Here is a 21,919-nt window from a genome sequence, read left to right as displayed (position 1 = left end):
CGAAACCAAGGCATTTCACCGATAGCTTCACCTAGGCGATAAGTACTACAATAATTTTAGGTACTGAGAGGCTATCCCATAGATGAAGCTATCGATCAAATGCCTTGGTTTCACCTTCACGTTTTAAAACAATCAACCTACCAAACAATCACATATTTTTATTTTTATTTTTCTAATTCACATCATAATAAACTAACAAAAATTAAAGATGTGTTGTCAATTTGGATTTTAGATGATTTTAATAGACTTTTAGAAGACTTTTTTAAGTGAAGTTTCAAAAAAATTTAAGGGTCTGTTTGGTATCTTATTTGAAATTTTTTATCATTTCTCAAAACATTTCTTAAAAACATTTCTTGAAAATAATTTTCTTTAAGAGTCAAAAACATGATTGGTTTGCGATTAAAACAATTTAAATCTTACGACTTAAATTAGACAAAATGATCTACAAAGAGGGGGTTGCAAGACAGGGATAAAGAAGAGAGAGGAGAAAAGAAAGTAAGAGATGATTGAAGGAAAGAGAAAGAAGGGAGATGATTAGACGAGATAGAGAGGAAAAGTGAGAAAGAATCAAGAAAATGAAGATAGCGGATTGGACGAGAGACGAAAATGGTAAAAAAAAAAAAAAGGAGGAAAGAGAAAAAAGAAAAAGAGAGAGAGAAAGAGAGAGAGAGAGAGAGAGAGAGTTGGAGTGAGGGGAGGAGGGAAATAAAAGAAATAATTGAGTTTAAGTTTAAAAACTCTAAAAACTTACTTTTATGTTCTTAGAGAATAAACTATATTTTTTTAGTTAGTCTTGAGTTCAGTTTTTGAAAATAGCTTTACCAAACAAGTTTTTTAAGGCCTAAAACTTGAAATTGTTTTTGAGTTTAAAAAGTTAGATTCAAGTAAAGTATCAAACAAGCTATAATAGACTCTACAATTCTTATATGGATTTTGGCAAATTTATACGGATGTCAATGAAATTAGACGGATTCTTTCATGGATTTCGTAGGAATTTTAGAGCCTGTTTGGTACTCTATTTGAATTCAACTTTTTAAACTCAAAAACAATTTTTAAGTTTTAGGCCTTAAAAACTTGTTTGGTAAGATTATTTTAAAAAACTGAATTCAAGACTAACTAAAAAAATATAACTTATTATCTAAAAACACAAAAAAAAGAGTTTTTAGAGTTTTTAAATTTAAACTTATTTCTTTTCTCGCTCTCCTCTCCCCTCTCACTCCAAAATTCTCTCTCTTTTTTCTTCTTACTCTCTCCCGTTCTCCCCCTTCTCTTTTTATTTTATTTTTTACCTTTTTAGTCTCTCTTCCAATCCGCTCTCTTCATTCTCTTGGTTCTTTCTCTCATTCATCTTCCTCTCTATCTCCTCCGATCCTCTCACTTCTTTCTCTTTCCTCCAATAATCTCTTACTTTCTTTCCTCCTCTCTCATCTTTCTCTGTTGACCCCCTCTTTTTGGATCTTTTTGTCCAGTTTAAGTTGTAAGATTTAAAATTTTAAATTGCATACCAAACAAGTTTTTAAGTCTTAAAGAAAATTGTTTTCAAGAAAAAATTTTAAGAAATGTTTTGAGAAATTATAAAAATTTTCAAATAGGATACCAAACAAACCATTCTCTTTCAGAACACTTTCATTTTTAATAAAACTTTCAGACATGTTTGCAATAAGGATGGGCAGGTCCAAAAGCTATTCACTTCACTACTAGTAAATAGAAAAGTGAAAGTTGAGCGTGATAAGCAATAAAGTGGTGTCAATACTAGAGACGCCCAATCAATAAACTTTCAACGTGTTTCAGATTTGAGAAATACGATATTGTAGAAAGAATACTTGACAATGTCACAGTATTTGGTTTGCAATCACATGCCTGCATTTGACGAATTAAATCCGGGGCTTCTTCATGCTGGTTATTCTGAACCGGACCTGAAATCACAGCATTCCAAGTAGTTAACTTTGCTTCTTAATATCTCGAAGAACATCCGTGGCTATGTCAACAAACCCGTGAAACATGTACCCGAAACTAATGAGTCGTAAGTGACCTCATCCTTTTCACTCATCTCACCGCATAATTCTTGAGCATAATCCAAGCTACCACATCTTGTACTGCAAAGCAAAACATCCGTCTCGATCTGATTCTCATTCGACTGTAAACATGCCAGCAAGAAACTAACCAGTGTCAACCCAACATGCCTAAGCTTAACATCTCCCTGTACAACTCTTTACACTCCTCATTATACCCGGCCTGAGAATACTCCAAAATCATCGAATTCCACGATACAATATCTCGTTCTGGCATCCTATCAAATAAAGCTCTCGCCGAACCAACCTCATCACATCTCGAGCAGTAAGTAAATAAAGAATTAACACAAAAACATCTGATTCAAACCCAAGACGCAGAACAAAACAATGAACCTCCTTAGCCAATTTTCAACCCGAAAGCAAAGCCCCCGGAGCCTTCAACGCACAAGTCACGGTAAAATTTCAGGCACGCTTGATCCGAACATGAAGACCCCATAGCCGAAAACAGCTTCAGGGTGTCGACGTGCGCATTGCTAAGGGAATACCAATGAGCATGGCGTTCCAAGAGAAGGCGTTTGGGTGGGGAATTTGGTCGAACACCTTGCGGGCATAGTTGAGGTTATTGGTTTTGCAGTTAGAAATTGATGAGCTTTGAGGCCAGGAAGTTGCCGGGTATGACGGAGAAGAGGACAAGGCGGGCGTGGAGCTGCTTGGCCAGACCGACCAGGCGGCGCACCGTACATTGCTGGATGAGGTGGCCATAAGCTCTCAGTCGAGCCCGTCGAGTCCATGGAGATTTTGAAGGGCTTCTTGCACGTTTGGTGGCCGAGATTTGAATGTTCAATGGTTTTGTTAACAACATTCATTTGTTTTTTCTCACAAAAGCCCCATGGAGGTTTACTGTGATTGGAATACGTATGTTATATCACGTGTTTTTATATAAGTAATAATAAATTTTATTTTTATTTTTTAAATTATTAACTTTTTAACATATATATATATATATATATATATATATATATATATCTCATTATTTACATAATAACACGTGATATATCACTTTCTGTTCTAATCAAACAGAAAAATTTATTGTATTCTTGGTAGCATTTGGTATTTATACTACCCAACAGCTTTTTTTAAATTTTAGGATAAATTACAATTTTTACCCTCAACTTTTTATCCCATAACAAAATCATATGTCATCTTTTAAACATTGTAATATTATATATCAATTTACGAATTCGCAATATTACACATTTGTTAGTCAATCCGTTAAATTAACAGTTAAATGATGATGTGGCAAAACTACGTGTCATGTTTGACTATCAAATTTGTGCTATTTGAATAAAAATAAACAAAGAAAATTAATTATTTATAATTACCACTCCAAAATATTTTAAAAAAAATCCAATTCATTCTTATGCCCCGCCCTTCCCCAAAACCCCAGCACCCCTTTCCCATATCCCTCACGGCCGCTGCCCCACCCCAATCCAGACCTGATCCAGTCCTGATGAAGCGGAACCAGAAGAAGCTTCAGAGCCCTGGAATTTCTGGGTACGAAGAAGTTTCAAAGGCCTGGAATTGCAGTGCGTTTTTCTTGACGACTAACAAACAAAAATCGTGAACGCCCAATTACGCGAACACGACGACTCGAGTCGTCGAAGGTGGGAGACGACGTCAACGAAGACGAAGCCAACCGCCTGCTGCAGCCCCAATCCGTGTCGCTGTCATCTTGTTTGATTTGTTCTTGGAATTTGGTTTCACTGCTTAAATATGTTAATTTCACAGAAAAGAGAGATGTTGATGCAGTGGGTGGATGGGAGAGAAAGTGGTTGCGGGATTGGGGGACTGGGAGAGAAGGGATTTTGGAAGAGATGGTGGGGATAGGATGGGGCAGCGGCGCTAAGGGATGTGGGGAAGGGATGATCTAGGGTTTCGGGGAAGGGCGGGTCATGATGAATAAATATTGGATGTTTGTTTTTCCTAATAATTTGAAATGATGTTTTAAAATTATTTAGCTTATTTTTTTATTTTTTATTCACATAACACAAATTTAATACTCATACATGCCACGTCAACAAATATATGCCATATCGTCTTGCCACGTTATCATTTAATAGTTAAATTGTAACAGTTAAATTGACAGAAAACTGAATAGAGGTTTGACATTGCAACGAATTTATAAGTTGATGTATAACATTGAAATATTTAAAACATGAAGTATGTGATTGTGATTAGACTCATATTTGAAGTAGTTTTATGTAATTTACTCAAAATTTTAATTGGCTACCTTTGATTTTGGATGCACTTTTTAAAATTTTCTTAAATCCTCATTTGACTATGCCATGATTTTAAAGTCTTTTAAAATCCTAATTCACTACACCTCATTTTAATGTTGGAAGCGGATGAGTGCACCGCACTCGAAAACATGCCAGATTTTTCGATTTGTTGAGTATGAAGGAATTGCATCTGAATCACTCCTCCAAACTCATTGAGATTCCAGGCTTGGATAAGTTGCCAAACTCCGTGACAATGATTCATATGGAAGGGTGCACCAATCTCAATGATGCTTGCAAGGAAATAATCCTGCAGTTCCTCTCTCTCTCTCTCACCACCTCTCATGCACACATGAATGCATGTCTTCATTGCTTGTCCAAGTCTTGCTCCACACGGTAAAGAGACAGAGTGAGTGCGAGTTAAAATGGTTGCCTTTTTATCCTGGAAATGTGTTTCCTTAATTCCTGGTTTAGGGGCATGCCACAATGTAATTAAAGGCGTTGACTGAATGCATCATTTTCTCTTCAGATAACTCCCAATCTGGTGATTATCTTCGCATTTTGTGTTGTAAGCTGTACCCAGCGCAGGGAGTTTTATCTTTTGAGTCATTATTTATCCTATTATATCTTCCAAATTATACAGCATAACTCAGTTGTGATTCGTATTGGTGTCCAGGTGAGCTAATTCCCATCTCTTTTGGCCCTGAAATTGTACTCCAATAAAATTAGTTAGGACACCATTTTGGTACATCCCACACTCTTTGGTTCGCAAATTCTACAAATCGAATATAAATGGATGTCTATTTTGACATATTGTCCAATGAACCACCTTATCACGATGACTAGACATCAATGTTTAAAAAGCCGAATGCGAAACCAAGCCATTTCATGGATAGCTTCACCTAGGCGACAGCCTCACTTACCTAAAGGGGAAATTTTATTTAAACCCATGTAACCTTTTCTACACCCTTTATTGAAGATGGCTGAATTACAGAATAGTTCTTCTCTAGAACTCCATGTGCCGTGTCAAAAAATATTCATGCTGATAACTATTGAGAGAGTGATAGAGCGATGGCCGACTATAGAAGAGAGAAAGAGAGAAGGGTGCTTTATTTATACTAATCATGATGAACTTTCTTGCCCTACAAGTAATACAAAGCTTATGAGAATTTGACATCCAAATCCTATTGAGATTCCTACTTTAGCATTACACCATAAGGATCCATATCACAACTGAGTATCTGAAGTTTCAAACCATGCCATTCTACAGAAGGACATAATTTTTTTTTTTTTTTACTTTTTTTTTGTTTGTAATGTTCTGTAATCAAGGAACACTTTTTTTTTATAAGGATTCACGGCACCATTGGGTAACTGGGGAAAATATTTCAAACCATGAAATCGTATTGCTTGGCGTACAATGGACAAATAATTAGATTCAGTATATATTTCTTCTGTAATCAAGGAACACATTTTGTTCTGCAGCAAACAAGTGCATGAAAGTACAATGAGCTATAGCAAATAAGGGAAACTTATTTATAGGAAATACCCACTTTCTCTGATCCTCAGGCAGTCAAAGGATCCAAAGCAAGGAATTCACCGCAAGTTACCATACGTAATGGCTTCAACAAATGCAGCTTCTGAGTTGAGAGGAGTTGAGAAACTTGTTTCATTGTTGGTCGAGAAAGTGGATTGGGATGCAAGCATGAAAACACAATATTCACAAGAGAGACAACTTCCCCTGCTTCTTGATGTGTTGGAGGCGAAATGCGTTGGTCCAACACATCCACGATTGGCATTCGATGGGCTGGCAACGTAGATGACGAGGACAGAGAAGGTATCGACGAGAATGATGAGAACAAATCTCCGGGATGCCTTCCCATGATTGTTTCCAATGCGACAACTCCAAAGCTATAAACATCACATGTTTCATTCACTTCCATTGTATATGCAAGCTCTGCTCAGAATAAGCTCTTAGCAACGGGATTATTAGTATCGGTATATAATAAACTATATCAAAGACTTCTATGTTTAGAACATTTTATCATCAGGAAGAAAAACAGACGAAATTTTTTTAGATCACCAATTAATCTTAATATAAAAGAACCAGATTCTGGATCACCTGTAACAACCAAATTATCCTACACATAATCTCAAAGCTCTATTCCAAATCAAAGGATGTAATTTCTGCCTAACAACGAAAAATAATAATATTCAGCACAAAAATATCCAAGAAAATTCAAAAATTTATGCAAGATGTCAGAATCATTTGTCTAAAAGAAAAAACAAAAGAAAATATTGAACAGAGAACAATTTTACCTGGTGCAACATATCCATATGTGCATGCAACGGCAGTCCAATTAGTTGAGTCTCGATTCAAAAACATAGCAGTGCCAAAGTTTGAAACAGAGGTCTCATATTCAGAATCCAGCAAAATGTTGTTGCTTGATATGTCCCGGTGCACAATTGGTGGTACGACATCGTGGTGCATGTATGCCAAGGCATGAGCTACACTGTTAACAATATTCACCCTTCTTCTCCACCCCATTTCTTTAGCTTCTTCATCTTTGCTCAAAATTTTAGCCAAGCTACCTCTTTCAAGAAACTCATACACCAAGAACGAGTGTCGCTGATGCAAACAAAACCCATAAAGCTTCGCAATGTTTTGGTGTCTTCTCTCTGTCAATGCTCTTATTTCATTCAAAAACCCCTTCTCCAAATTCTTCTTGCCATCCCACAAGTGATTGAGTTTCTTCACAGCCACTATGTCACCCCATGATAAATTTGCTCTGTAGACGCTTCCATGTCCTCCACTCCCGATGCAATATATGGAATCAAAGTCTTCTGTCCCCCTTAGGATTTCCTCATACATTGACTTTCCATTAAAATTCAGAACTGAAAACGACATTTCTTCATGCATGCTTTTTTCTCCTTTATCTCGATGCTTCTTATTTCTTTCCACTACGTAGAAAATTGTAAAGAAAGCACAAAGAAGGAAAACTGTTGCTATAAGGGTGAATGTGATTACAATTAACCGTTTGTGGTTCTTTCTTGAGCCATGCGTACAAGGTTGCAATGTTCTAATGTTGCCACACAATCCTTTGTTCCCTTGTAACGCTTCTGGCAAAGCTTCTCGAAATGCTCTGATGTTGGGAAGAGGACCTTCCAATTCATTGTAAGATATGTCAACATACAACAAGCCATACATGCCTTCAAAACTTGATGGTACGAAACCTGAAAGATTGTTGTGGGAAAGATTGAGCATCTCCAAGCTCTCTATTTTGGTGATTTCTGGTGGTATGCTACCTTCAAGTGGGTTGTAACTTAAATCAAGTTTGGTCAACTGAACTAACTTCCCCAATTCAAGTGGAATTCCTTGAGAAAAGTTATTGTTGCTCAAATTCATATGGTAGAGTCTAAGAAAGTCACCTAGAATGCCCGCAATTGACCCATTGAATTTGTTCGATGACAAGTCGAGATATTCAAGATCAATCAGTGATCTAAGTTTTGAGGTATACGCTTGAAAATTGATTTCCATTCAACTTCAACATCTGCAAAGAAGTCATTCTTCCGAGTCCCTTGTGAATCGCCTCAACTAAGCGACTTGAAGAAAGATCGAGTACATGAATTTTCTGTGCATGGACAATCTTAGGAGGTATGGTACCAATAAGGTTGTTTCCCGCAATTAGTAAGGTTTGTAATTGTGGGGACTGTCCCCAGTTTTGTGAGATTTGCCCATAGAAATTATTGTGACTTAGATCTATAAAATCAAGATTTGGATATATACCAAAGTTTCCATATATATTTCCTGTCAATTTGTTCCCATTAAGACGAACTCTAAATAAGCTCATGCAAGTTTTCAAGCTTTTGGGGATTGGACCAGTAAAAAGGTTGTTTTGTACTGAATCGTTTATGAGTTGTCCACTTTGGCAAATATTTTTTGGCAAACAACCAGAAAATTGGTTGTCATCTAATCCCATTCTAGTCAACTTGAGGTTCGCTATCTTTTGAGGTATGGAACCCGAAAGTTGGTTAGATCTTAGGTTTAAGATTTTCAAATTGGCCAAGTTACCATATGAAGCGGGAATTGAACCATTGAGTTGATTCTCAGACAAATCTAGACTCCGAAGAGATTTTAAGTTACCAATACTTTAGGAATAGTGTCAGAAAGATTATTACTGAAGAGATAGAGAAGGGTAAGGTCTATGAGATCACCTAGGGATTTTGGGATTGAACCATTGAGTTGATTATGTGCTAAATCTAGCTTCACAAGCAATTTCAAGTTCCCTATCTCTTTAGGAATTAAACCAGAAAGATTATTAGTGTAGAGATAGAGAATAGTAAGGTTTGTGAGATCACCTAGGGATAAGATTGAACCATTGAGTTGATTCTTAAACAAATCTAGCTCCACAAGAGATTTCAAGTTCCTATCTCTTTAGGAATTGAACCAGAAAGATTATTACTGAAGAGATGAAAAAGGGTAAGGTCTGTGAGATCACCTAGGGATTTTGGGATTGAACCATTGAGTTGATTCTCAGACAAATCTAGTTCCACAAGAGATTTCAAGTTCCCTATCTCTTTAGGAATTGAACCAGAAAGATTATTAGTGTAGAGATAGAGAACAGTAAGGTTTGTGAGATCACCTAGGGATGGGATCGAACCATTGAGTTGATTCTTAGACAAGGGTAGCTCCACAAGAGAATTCAAGTTCCATATCTCTTTAGGAATTGAACCAGAAAGATTATTAGTGTAGAGATAGAGAAAAGTAAGGTTTGTGAGATCACCTAGGAATGCAGAGATCGAACCATTGAGTTGATTTTGATACAAACAAAGTTCCACAAGAGATTTTAAGTTACCTATCTCTTTAGGAATAGAACCAGAAAGGTGATTGTTGAACAAGTACAACACACTTAGCTTCTTTAAGTTTCCAATGTTTTGAGGGATAAGACCTGTTAAATTGTTATTGCACAATTGTAGCTCCATAAGAGATTTCAAGTTTCCTATCTCTTTAGGAATTGTGCTAGAAAGATTATTATTACAAAAATATAGACGGGTAAGGTTGGTTAGATCACTCGGTGATGTTGGGATTGGACCATTAAGTTTATTATAGCTAATCGCTAGGTGGACAAGAGATTTTAAGTTCCCTATTTTCTCAGGAATTGTGCCAGACAAGTTATTTTGATAAAGCAAAATATGGGTGAGGTTTTGCAGGATACAAATTTCTGGTGGAATGCTCCCAAACAACTTATTTTCCGAGAGATCAAGATAGAACAGTTTGGAAAGGGAACTGATATGAGGTGGAATGCTCCCAAACAACTAATTTTCCGAGAGATCAAGATAGATGAGTTTGGAAAGGGAACTGATCTCAGGTGGAATGACATCAAAGAGATTATTGTAGTTGGGGTTGAGGTATTCAAGATTGGGGAATTATGAGAATTTTGTGGCTCATGACCAATTCGCACATGCACGTTTGAAATAGTGTATCTTTACGAATCAACTTATGTACTGACTTAGGACTTAGGAGCATGCATGCTTGTGACTCAGGACTTAGGAGCATGCATGCTTGTGAATCTGCGATTGTTCCGTGCTGTTTGATTTGGCATTTTTCACATTTTGAAAGTTGAATTGAGGTTGCAAAATGCAGAGTCTTTCTTCGCTTTTGTTTTGTTTTCCTACCCGAGAAGAATTTTCGTCCGTGTAATCAAAACCCACAAATTTCACATCTCAGTCCCTACAATGTTGAAGAAAATTCTCGATCTCACTTACCAACTCGATTATGGTTATTTTAGAACACAGAGTAGATGAAATGTGAAGCCGTGAAAATTAGACAGAAATAAACCATTGTTTGATTCTGTTTAGTCCCAAGAAAAATGAAATTGCAACTACAAAGCACCCCATTTACGTATGAGCCAAAGCACACAAATCAACATCAAATAGATTGTAATAGTGGAGTTGAAGAAAACACTTTCAAGGTAAAACATAGGAAAGAGCATTCCCATGTAATCATCAAAATACTGATACGAAAAACATAGGAAGAAGAAAACCCTCGTGCCTTCGTAGAAAGCTCCAACAGAAGACAACACGAAAAACTAGCTTTAATCTACAGTCCAAGATTAATTCAATAAAAGTTTAATCAAAACAAGAGTAATATGAAACTAATACTCCCCTTTGTTGAAGATGGCTAAATTCCAAAATATTTCTTCTGTGGAACTCCATGTGGAATGTTGAAAAATATTCCTGCTAATAACTAATGAGAGAGTGATAGAGAGATGGCTGACTATATATAGAAGAGAGAAAGAGAAAGGGTGCTTTATTTATACTAATTATTATGGACTTTCTTGCCTTACCAGAAATACAAGGCTTATGAGAATTTGATATCCAAATTCTATTGAGATTCCTACTTTAATTTTACACTAGGGATCCATGTCATCATTGAGTATCTGAAATTTCAAACCATGCCATTCTACAGAAAGATTTTTTTTTTTTTTTTTTTTTGTAATGTTTTGTTTACTCACTAGGGAAAATATTTGAAACCATGCCATCGTATTGCATAGAAAACCATGGACAAATAATTAGATCCAGTACATTTCTTTTGTAACCAAGGAACACATTTTGTTTTGCACCAAACAAGTGCATGAAAGTACAATGAGCCATAGCAAATAAGTGAAACTTATTTATACGAAATACCCACTTTCTCTAATTCTCAGGCAGCCAAAGGATCCAGAGCAAGCAATTCACTGCAGGTTACCATACGTAATGGCTTTGACAAATGCAACTTCTGAGTTGAGAGGAATTGAGAAACTTGTTTCATTGTTGGACGAGATTGTGGACTGGGATGCAAACATGAAAATACAATCTTCACAAGAGAGAGAACTTCCCCTACTTCTTGATGCGTTGGAGGAGAAATACGATGGTCCAGAACATCCACGATCGGCTTTTGATGGGCTGGGAATGTAGATGACAGGGCCGGTCCAGAGATTTTTGAGGCCCAGGGCGACGCCAAAAAAAGTGCCCTAACTTTATATAAGAAAATTATTTATTTTCACACGTAAGACATCAATAAAATTATACTTGGAAAAACACTTCAAACTCAATAATTTAGAAACACAGAAAGACTAATTTATTTTGTATCGAGAGAAGGAAACCAAAAAACTCCGGGCTTACAAGTAGATATATGATGACTTTTGTTTTCCATCTGAACTTTGAAAGTATTTTTGTATAAATCATGAGGCGTCTTTTCTTATTTACTAACCTTGGCAATATGGGACTAAAAAAATAATGATATTTTTAAGTCTTTAATTGATATGTATTAGTAATGAATAGTCACTAAATTAAACATTTTGATGACACATCATATAATTTGTAAATTTGCTCTAAAAATTTGGTCTACGTATTACTCATTGTTGAAGATTAGACTTGAATTGAAACAAATATTTAAAAATAACAACCCACATAGCAACTAGCTAATAACTAAAAATAAATTAACAACCAAACAAAAATTTGTAAAAATTGAAAAGAATAAACATGCACATATCATTTCGAACTTAGGACCTCTCATCAATTTTAAACAACAAAAACCATTGCTTCTAATTAAACTTCTTAATCCTTTAACCAAATTTTATAAGTTTATACTCTTATGAAAAGAAACTTGTAAAAATTGGAAAGTAAATAAGCAATGTGGTGTTTTGAACCCAAGGCCTCCTCCTTATTTTCAAATGACAAAACCACCACTTCTAGTTAAATTTCTGTGTCATTAAACCAAATTTTATAAATTTATACTATGATGAAAACATATATAAATATACCACCGTAATAATTTTGGTGCCCCCAATTTTTTTGAGCCCCGGACGGTCGCCCTGCCTGCACTGGGCCTGGGCCGGCCCTGCAGATGACGATGACAAAGAAGGTACTGATGAGAATGATGAGAACAAATCTCCTTATTGTTTCCAAAGCGACAACTCCAAAACTATAAACATCACATTTTTCATTCACTTCCACTGTATGTGCAAGCTTTGCTCAGAATAAGCTCATAGCAACGAGATTATTAGTATGGATATATAATAAATTATACACAAGACTTCAATATTTAGAACATTTTGTCAAAGAAAAACGGGCAAGAACTTTTTTAGATCACAAGATAATCTTAATATAAAAGAAGCAAATTCTAGATCAACAACCAAATTATCCTAGTTTTGCTGAGGGAGCAACCCCATTTTTCACCTTGAATTGGTCAAAATATGTGAAATTTCTTATTGGTCGTGGAGGATTAGATCCAGTAACTGGAGGTCTATGGTCTAAACATCTTTCATATGTTCACTAATTACTTAACTATTTATTGGCGGGTCTCTTTGTATGTGTTGTACGGAAAGAGGAGGACTCAATGATTATTCGTTCGTCGAAACCGGAAGTTAAAATAAGAGCGTCTCTTATTCAAGTCATTCAAAATATCTCTCTTCATTCCATATATTATATAGAGTTAGGTAAAATTTCATGTGATTTAGTAAACAAAATATAAATTCCGTCATTGTTAGATTGATCCATATGATTCGATGAAGAATGAGCAAATAATGGGGTTTTTGTCTTTAAACGGGAAATTAAAAAAAAAAAAAAAAGTTGGGGGTGGAAATGAGTTATAAGAAAGTCACCTAGAATGCTAGCAATTGACCCAATGAATTTGTTTGACGACAAGTCGAGATATTTAAGATCAATCAGTGATCCAAATTTTGAGGGTATATGGCCTGAAAATTGATTTCCATTCAACATTAACTTCTACAAAGAAGTCATTCTTCCGAGTCCTTTTGGAATCACCCCAACTAAGCGATTTGAAGAAAGAACGAGTACATGAATTTTCTGTGCATTGACAATCTAAGGAGGTATTCTACCAGGAAGATTTTTTCCTGCAATTAGTAGCGTTTCTAATTGTGGACATTGCCCCAGTTTTGTGAGATTTCCCCATAGAAGTTATTGTGGCTCATATCTATAAAATAAAGATTTGGATAGACACCAAAGTTTCAGATCATGTCAATTTGTTCCCATTAAGACAAACTCTAAATAAGCTCATGTTAGTTTTCAAGCTTTTGGGGATTGGACCAGTAAAAAGGTTGTTTTATACTTAAGTGTTTGTGAGTTGTCTACAATGGCAAAAGTTGGTCAACTTAAGGTCCTCTTTCTCTTGAGGTGTGGAGCCCAAAAATTGGTTACTCCTAGGTTTAACCTTTTCAATTTAGCTAGGTTACTGTATGAAGCGGGAATTAAACCATTGAGTTGATTCTCAGTAAGACCAAGCTTCAAAAGAAACTTTAAGTTCCTTATCTATTCAGGAATAATGCCAGAAAGATTATTTTTGTACAGATAGAGAATGGTAAGGTTTGTGAGATCACCAACAATTAGTTTATCAGATGGTCTATCAACCAATTCTCATGTATTGTTTTTCTCAAGCATTTCTACCTCAGCTTCCATAGCTTTCTTCCAGGCAATATCAGACTATCAGTGGCAGAATCTTCAAACTTTTATGGTTCATTCATACTCACATTACATCTTGCTTGAATTTAACTTAGGGATCTTGTCCTTATTGGTGTATTCCTGCACTGCTTGATTCTCCAATTTCAACTTGAGTGTTAGTTGCAAGCCTGCAAGCTGAGATTAAGAACCCCTCTCTTCCAACTATTGATCTTCCTCAATGATTTCAAGTATCATTTTGCATTGTCATTCATCTTAGTCAAATTCAAATTCATAGGAAAGCTTAGTCTAGTATCTTCTCAAAGTGCCAATTCCAATTACCATTTTACATTCCTGGAGAGAAATATCTTCTGAGATTCAAGCTGCAGCCTTTTCAACCTTTCCATACCCCAGAAAAATACCCTTCACTGAGTTCTCATCTAGTTTTTGTCTTAACTGAATTGGAATGTGAGAGTAACAAATGCATCCAAACACCTTGAGATGCTTAATTCCTGGTTTTTTACCATAGAATTCCTCAAATGGAGTTTTATTCTTAACAGCTTTGGTAGGGTATCTATTGAGAATATAAACTGCAGTATTGACAGCTTCACCCCAAAACTCATATTGCATTTTCTTGTCATGAAGCATACACTTAGCCATTTCAATGATAGTCTTATTCTTCCTCTTAGCCACACCATTATGTTGAGGAGAATAGGCCACAGTTAGTTACCTTTCAGGCCTTATATCATCATAGAACTTCTAAAATTCCATAGAAATGTACTCTTCACCTTTGTCGCTCCTCAATCTTTTGATCGGATAGCCACATTGTAGTTCCACCATGGCTTTGAACATTTTAAACACATTGAACACCTCATGTTGGTGCTCTAAAAGTTACAATTAACACATTCTTGTACAATCATCTATAAAAGTCAAGAAGTAATTATTGCCACCAAATGTTGTCACTTGCATATGACCACATACATTAGAGTATCAAATATGGTGGATGACTTGCTCTCCAAGTTATCTCTCGACTGAAGGCTTCTCTGTGGTGCTTTCCCACTGCATAATCTTCACGCACTCCTTGTGTTTGCTTCAAATTTGGCATTCTCAATACCATTTCTTTACTGACAAGTAACTATAGGTTTTGGAAATTCAAATGTCCAAACCTTCTGCGCCAATCCCAAGCATAGTCTTCCACTGCAGCTTTCAATATATTAAGTTTCATATGTTCCATATCATTTGTATTGTAACAACATGATTTTCCAGCATCCTGTCATCAAAGATTGCAACCTCGTCATCTCCAAACATAAGGAAATATTCGTGTTACATCATTTTTGTCCAACACTCAGCAAATTTCCATCCAACTGCTTGAACAAGCTGAACATTTCCCATTTTGATTTTAGTGGTTATATTCTTGTCAACATTACTGAGCAATAACTCATGAGAAGTCATATGGTTGCTACAACCATTGTCAATAAACCAGACATGCTCATCCTTGATCACTAATGCTGAATTACAAGCAAAGAACATGGAAGTCTCTTCACCTACGTCTTTAGCATAGTCACTTGTTGTATCATTTTACTTATGCAATCCTTGGTAATGTGCCCAAGCTTATCACACTTGTGATACTTTGGTTTTCCCTTGAACCAACACTCACCAAAATGAAGATTTCCACATATCTTGCACCCATCTTTGTTAGTATTACCCTTGACTGCAATATTGCTTTTCTCATTGTACTTCACAAATGGTTTTTTATCTTTGTTCTTCCAAGGCTTCTTGCCTTTGTAACCACCAGATTGATTATGGTTTCTTCCCTACAAACTCAGACCACTAGAGGTTCTCTCAGTGACATCATTGTCCTCTGAGTGCCTAATTAGTCTTGGTTCAAACCTTTTCAAAGTTGCAACAACTTCATTTGGATCAATTTCACTTATCTTCTTGGCTCCCTCAATCACAACAACAATATTATCATACTGAGGTGTAGGACTAATTAAAATTTTCTTGATAATCCTTTTATTAGGCAGTTCTTCAGCATACATATTCATTTTAGTTTATCAATCCAAACACCTTAGTTAAGAGTCACCTTTGTACTCTTGCTACTATACATCCCAAGAAGCTTTTGCAGTTTCTTGGTTTGCAATCCTTGGGAAGATCTCATCACTCACAGCTCCTTGAATCCATCCTATAGCTTTTGCATCGCAAGCAACCAGATCTTGAGCAACGAGAAGTTACTTTTCATCCATCAATTTCTCATATGAAGGAAGCTTGAATCCTTTTTCAACAAATTTCCATAGATTGTGGGATTTAAAGATTGTCTTCATCCTCATGCACCAAAGCTCATAGTTGGTGCCACTGAAGACTAGAGCTCGAAGCTCAGCACTTAATCCAACCATCTTGCAGCTCAATTTGAGTTCTTAGCCACTCACAAATCCACGCCGCTTGATTCACCATGAAGAAAGCTCTAAGGCCATGTTAGTGTTTTAGTGTTTTCTAGGTGAATTTTGATGTAAATTTTGTATGAATTTCAACAAAAAAAAAAAAAAATCATTGAACTTATGACATGTATGGTGTATATCTATTAACAATGTATAACATGGTCCAGATTGTTTTAGTTATGATGATATGCAAGAAGGCACACAAATACTCATTGACAGGTGAAGATAATGCATAACTTCTTTTAATGGGTTTGCTTCGATATGAAAATCATCACAGAGATAGAAGTAGAATATGATACAAACTGCATAACTTCTTTCAACGGTTTTGCAGTTATCAATATAAAACGTGCCTAGCTCAAAGGCCTAAAGAGGAATGTAGACATTTTCCCATATCAGTTGTAGATGTGGCCAAAAGTGTTTCCTAAGGTAGTTCCCAGAAGCAAACAAATGCAGAATGAACTTAATCATGGCAGCCATCAGTGTCTGCAAGTGGTCTTTTACCACAATGATGGAAAGGAGTTGAGCCTTTTCATGATGGCATGGGTTTGAATCTTGTGGGTGACTAATCTAACAAAATCTATCGTTTGACCAAAAAAAAAAAAAAAAAAAAAATCAATGTCCATGTGTCTCCACAACTTCAATACAATGAACTTGTACATAATTCCAATAAATGTTTTTTAAGTGCAACTTAATGCAAATGCATAGCCATTTCTTTGCAAAAGTTCATCACGGTGTTTTCCTTGACTGCACAACCTTTTCCAATTCACACGAGGCGAAAATTAATCACAGTAATATTATCTGGGAATATTAGCCCTATGTCTACAAGGCTCCAAAAAATAAAGAAAAGTCATGACCACTTAGCACAGTGGATTCAAAAACTTCTACCTTGACACAAAACAAAAACCACAAGCCATTTTTGTGAAACAAAATTCGTACTGTCGTGGGAACGAGCTGCTTAAAGAAAAAAAAAATTTCAGTTTTCGCCGGAGTCATGGAACATATGGTTTGGACCTTACATCAAAGTGGCAGAGTTTCATACTTTGCCCAAACTAAAACATTCAGCCTGAGCTGTAAAAGTAAATGAATCCTACACACTTGAGAAGCATCTTTATTTAACTAAACATAATTTGTTTGTTGCATCGAAACTTTCAGAAAGCTAAACCAAAAATTGTTTGAAACCCAGTAAGCCACATAACATGGTTTTTTTTTCTTTTTCTTTTTTTTAAATTTAGTCTTTTGTAACTGAGTTCAAATCTTCGTGCTCGTAAATTAGAGTAGTTTAGACTACAACTTGTATAGAAAAATTATATTCTTTTGATGATCTGAGTAATTGAAGAAAAAGGGGAAACGAAAGTTGCACTAAATTTCGAACCAGGTAGTCCTAAAGTGCATCTAAAGTCTAAAGGTGAGAGATTGAGATGAACTTCCATCTTCTAATGTTAGAACCCAACTCTACTTCTGTCTCAATTGCACAGTAACTTGTATTACAAAAGACTATTACAACATCAACAACTCATTTTCCTCACCAAGCTACCTATTTATACAACATATACTATTACCCTACATCTGAGAGCCTCTAGCCATCAGCTTCTTGCTCCGGCTTGCAGCCCAGTATCCACCCCACTCTAGCCCTCATCCCCCTTCCCCTTTCCTTCCCACCCTCTGATCTCCTTTCTCGTCCCCACCCTCTCCCAAAAAAACCTACCTTGTTTTTGGTCTCCACCCCTCTCTCCGACCCCACCCTCCCTCTGTTTTATTTTCCCTTCCTTCCCCGTCTTTCCTGGGATTTGCTTCCAAGCTCCATCTTTCTTCTCTTCTTCACCAATATCCTCTTCTTCTTTCCTTATTTTCTTTCCATTTTCACTTCTGCTTACCCTTTATTTCCTAGCATTTCTCTCGCTGCGTTCTTTCCTTTATTTTCTAGCTTCCTTGAACCTTGTCTCAACCTCCCTGAGCTTGTCTCAAATCTAGGTTTTATGCCCCTTTTTACCCCTAATGTTTCTCTCCATCGTCAATCCTTCACCTTCGACCTCTGCTACTCAGCCTTTTGCGTGTCTCTCTTTGGCGGCTCACTTTGGTGTTAGGTGGTTGTTGAAGTGCATTTAGTACTCTTTTGTAGGATTATTGAAGCGCATTTTGCGTGGGTAGCTTGCTCACCCCCATTTTCTGTTCATCTAGTTTGTTCGTGGGTTTTTTCTCTTGGTGGTGGTGACAGATCTAGGGCATTTGTTGTTGAGGCTTGCTCCTTTTGGACCTTTTTTATTGTATTTATTGGCTTATGCTTGTATTTGGATTGTTTTTTTACAATCTATTTATTGTATTAGTTTTTATTAATGAATGTTATTTGTTGACTAAAAGAAAAATACAACATATACTTTTAATATGATGCCGACACATGACATCCTAACAATATATTCCACCGCCTGGAATTCCACGCCTTTGGTTGTTGTAGGCTTGCTCTTTTTGGACTTTTTTATTGTATTTACTGGCTTATGCTTGTATTTGGATTGCTTTTTGACAATTTATTTCTTGTATTAGTTTTTATTAACGAAGATTGGCTTTCTCCTTGTTTTTTTTACCCTTTTTTTTTGTGATCCTCCCCTGTGACCTTCGCTTTAACCTTCCATGAGTCTTGATCCGACAATCCCACTTCCAACTTTCCTTTTTCTTCTTCTCCCTCAAGTTTTTCCACCTCCATGACTCTAATCCAGCCATTTTTTTACTTTTCCATTTGCTTCAGTCCTACATCATACTCACACATGTCTGATTCTGCAACCATCTCTTCCACCCGCGTTTTGCGGTTTTCTAGGAAGGAGTGCAGAGCTTCGGCTCATATGGTGTCCACACCACTACCCTCCAATTGTATGTCGTTTTCGGCTTTGTTGATGGGGGAAAGTTCTTTCCATTTGGCTTCTTTCTTTGGTGGTTGCGGTTTCGATTTGTGTGGCGTTTGGTGGAGGACGATGGAGCCTTCTTCTTTGGGGTTGTGTTTGGTGAGAGCATTAGCCTGGGATGCTGGATCGGCGGCCAGTTCTTCTACAGCGGCGGAGGAATCTAGTCTTGTAGGGTTTTTTTGTTTTGGGCCCTTCTCTCGAGTTGGGTATCCACTTTTTGTTTTGTGTTTACTGTGTATTTGGGTCCCTTTATCTGTAATTGTACTCTCTTGGTAATGAAAATTACCTTTGTTCAAAAAAAAAAAAAAAAAAAACAACAACAACATATACTATTAATATGATGCCGACACGTGGCATCCTAACAATATATTCCACCGCCTGGAATTCCACGCCCCCTAGACTTGGAAAATTCTCTCATCTTCACCAAGCCAAAAATGGCATCAAATTACTGTTGGACCCCAAAATTACTGTTGTCTCTTGTTAAAGTTTTTTATTTCTTTATTTTACATAAAGTTAACAGAGTTTATTTTTTGTGTCAAATGATAGATTTTCTTAAATTAGATGTTACATTAGTCACTAACGGAATTTGTCCAGGCAAAAGATGGGCAGATTGATACTGATTGTGATTATGGTCGCTCTATTTAATGGTTGAATTGTTTTCTTGATAAGAAAAATGTGAAAAGTAAACACAATGTTCCAAGTTTAAACTTTATTGATGGGCTTTTTTATCAAAAGAATGTTTCATGAAATTCGAGGCCTTTTTTGTTGCTATCAAATTTCCTGGAAAGGCCTGAGTTTTCATAGATTGGGACACTTCTATGCATGAAACACAAAAGGCTAGTTGTTATGTAATGAAGGGAAAGAGTTTAAATTCGGAACGCAGTGAGTTGAAGAGCAATGTCATATCTATTAGTGCAATTCACCATTTACATATCATGTTATTCTAGTTGCCCTTCTTAAGCCTTTGTTGCAATGATCAAAGTCTAATTTTGAGTAAGTTAAGAATGCATGTCATGCTTGACAATGTTCAATTTTTACAACATATGTATACTTATTAAGATGGATGTAACTAAATTACTTAGTACTTAATAGTTTTAAAAACAACAAATTTGGATTGAAGGACACCAAACGTGCCCCCAAAATATGTTTGTGCAATATGGTACCTTGGGTAGACGCCTCCAAAGAAAAAAGACAAAAAAAAAAAAAAAAAAAAAAAAAAAAATGCAGTACTCTGAGGCCTCTGTTGTTTTTTTCCCTTTTTTTTTTTTTTTTTTTTTTTTTAATTTATTAACCAAAAGTTGATTCACTTTAAAGTTAAGCACTAAAAAGTGTTTGGTAAAACAAAATATCTTGCTTTTTTTTTTTTTTTTAAATGGTCTGCAAACAACAGCTTTTGAAAATAGCTTGTAAGTTGATTTTAAAAGCTGCTTTCATAAAAAAAAGGAGTTGAGCCCTTAGTGAATAGTTTAAATTCCTTTAATACCTTATTAGTTTTTAAAAATGATTTTATTTATCTTTCTACACACATTTATCCTTTGGAGAACAAAGTGACTCACACCACCTACAACTACAAACACTAACCTTAGACCACCTCCGTCAATACAACCACCATTGTTGTTGCCACAATCATCAGTCATCACCACTGTCACCACCACCACCACCACCATATCCATAACCGTCCCCACTTCTATCGTTGCCACCAAAGCAACTTCCTTCACCATAACCATAACCACCATTGTTGTCGTTGTCGCCACCCCTACCACAATTGTTACCTTTACACTTCAATCACTACACTTCATTATTGGTAGCACCACCATATCCCTACAATTGCCGCCGCCACCACCACCACTATCATCAGTGCCATTTTGTCATTAGATATAATTATATCACTTTTACATTACAATTTACCATAAACTTTACACTATTTTTCATATTCATAGCACTTATGAAAATACAGTTTACCAAAAACTCAACTGTTTTATTTTACGGTTGATTATTTTTAAAGCATAACAAAAACAACTTTTTAAAAAGCAAAGCAATCCTAACTAACCCTTATTCTTATTTAAATTCATGATTTTGCTCTAAAATAAAAAATATGTTGCAGTCCTATTAGATTAGGAATGTGATTGTGTAAATCCTAGTAGATATGGGAATGTGTCTTATATTCCTATTAGGAGTTGATTACCTATGAAGAGTTGCAATCCTAAAGGGTAAGGAATTAACCTTCCCTACTACTATAAATAAAGGCACAATGGGGTGGAATAGAACACACCTCACAATTACACATTTCTCTCTTCTCTTTACTGTTGCTGCACTTTTCTTTCTCTCTACGGCCTCCATAATCGTTCAGTAAATTATGCCTACAACACGTTATCAGCACGCTCTTGACGTTACGCTAAAGAGAGTTTATTATTCAATTAGGAGAGTATTACGTTTTAATCATTCTTATTATGACTAATTTATTATTTTGAATTGATCTACATGCTATTGATTCAATTTAATTTTTCTGTGTTAAACGTGATACAGCACATTGGAGATGCAATTCCGGCTTTCCAAGGAGGATCTTCTACAAATTCAAAGGCTTTTTATTGTTTCTGCCAATTAGGTACGCAATTATGCTTTATGGAATTTGTGAGTCAAAGAATATAAATAAATTAGAAGCATATTAGGGTTTTTCTAGCCCTATAAATTTCGAAAAAGAATTTAAGATTTATGGGAACAACTTCGATTGAGCCATAGCCTAGGGTTTTTGCATGTTGCTGGGCCCGCAGACCTTTATAATAGCATACCAGCCAGTGGGTTTTCTCCTAGTCCAGCCTGAGCCAGACCAAGCCAACCCGTGATGGGCTTGTCCTCGCACTCTGTTA

The 21,919-nt window shown here is 36.1% G+C and overlaps 2 pseudogenes; both read right to left on the bottom strand.

The window, feature by feature from the left end:
- Positions 1-1,683: 1,683 nt before the first annotated feature.
- LOC137729790 (pentatricopeptide repeat-containing protein At2g37310-like) lies at positions 1,684-2,874 on the bottom strand (annotated as a pseudogene).
- A 2,976-nt stretch (positions 2,875-5,850) lies between these two features.
- LOC137726489 (probable leucine-rich repeat receptor-like protein kinase At1g35710) lies at positions 5,851-20,788 on the bottom strand (annotated as a pseudogene).
- Between the last annotated feature and the right edge of the window lie 1,131 nt (positions 20,789-21,919).

Source organism: Pyrus communis, chromosome 1 (assembly GCF_963583255.1).
Source record: "Pyrus communis chromosome 1, drPyrComm1.1, whole genome shotgun sequence".
Taxonomy (NCBI): domain Eukaryota; kingdom Viridiplantae; phylum Streptophyta; class Magnoliopsida; order Rosales; family Rosaceae; genus Pyrus; species Pyrus communis.
Note: the sequence above shows the minus strand (reverse complement) of the source record. Positions and strands in the feature narration are given on the sequence as shown.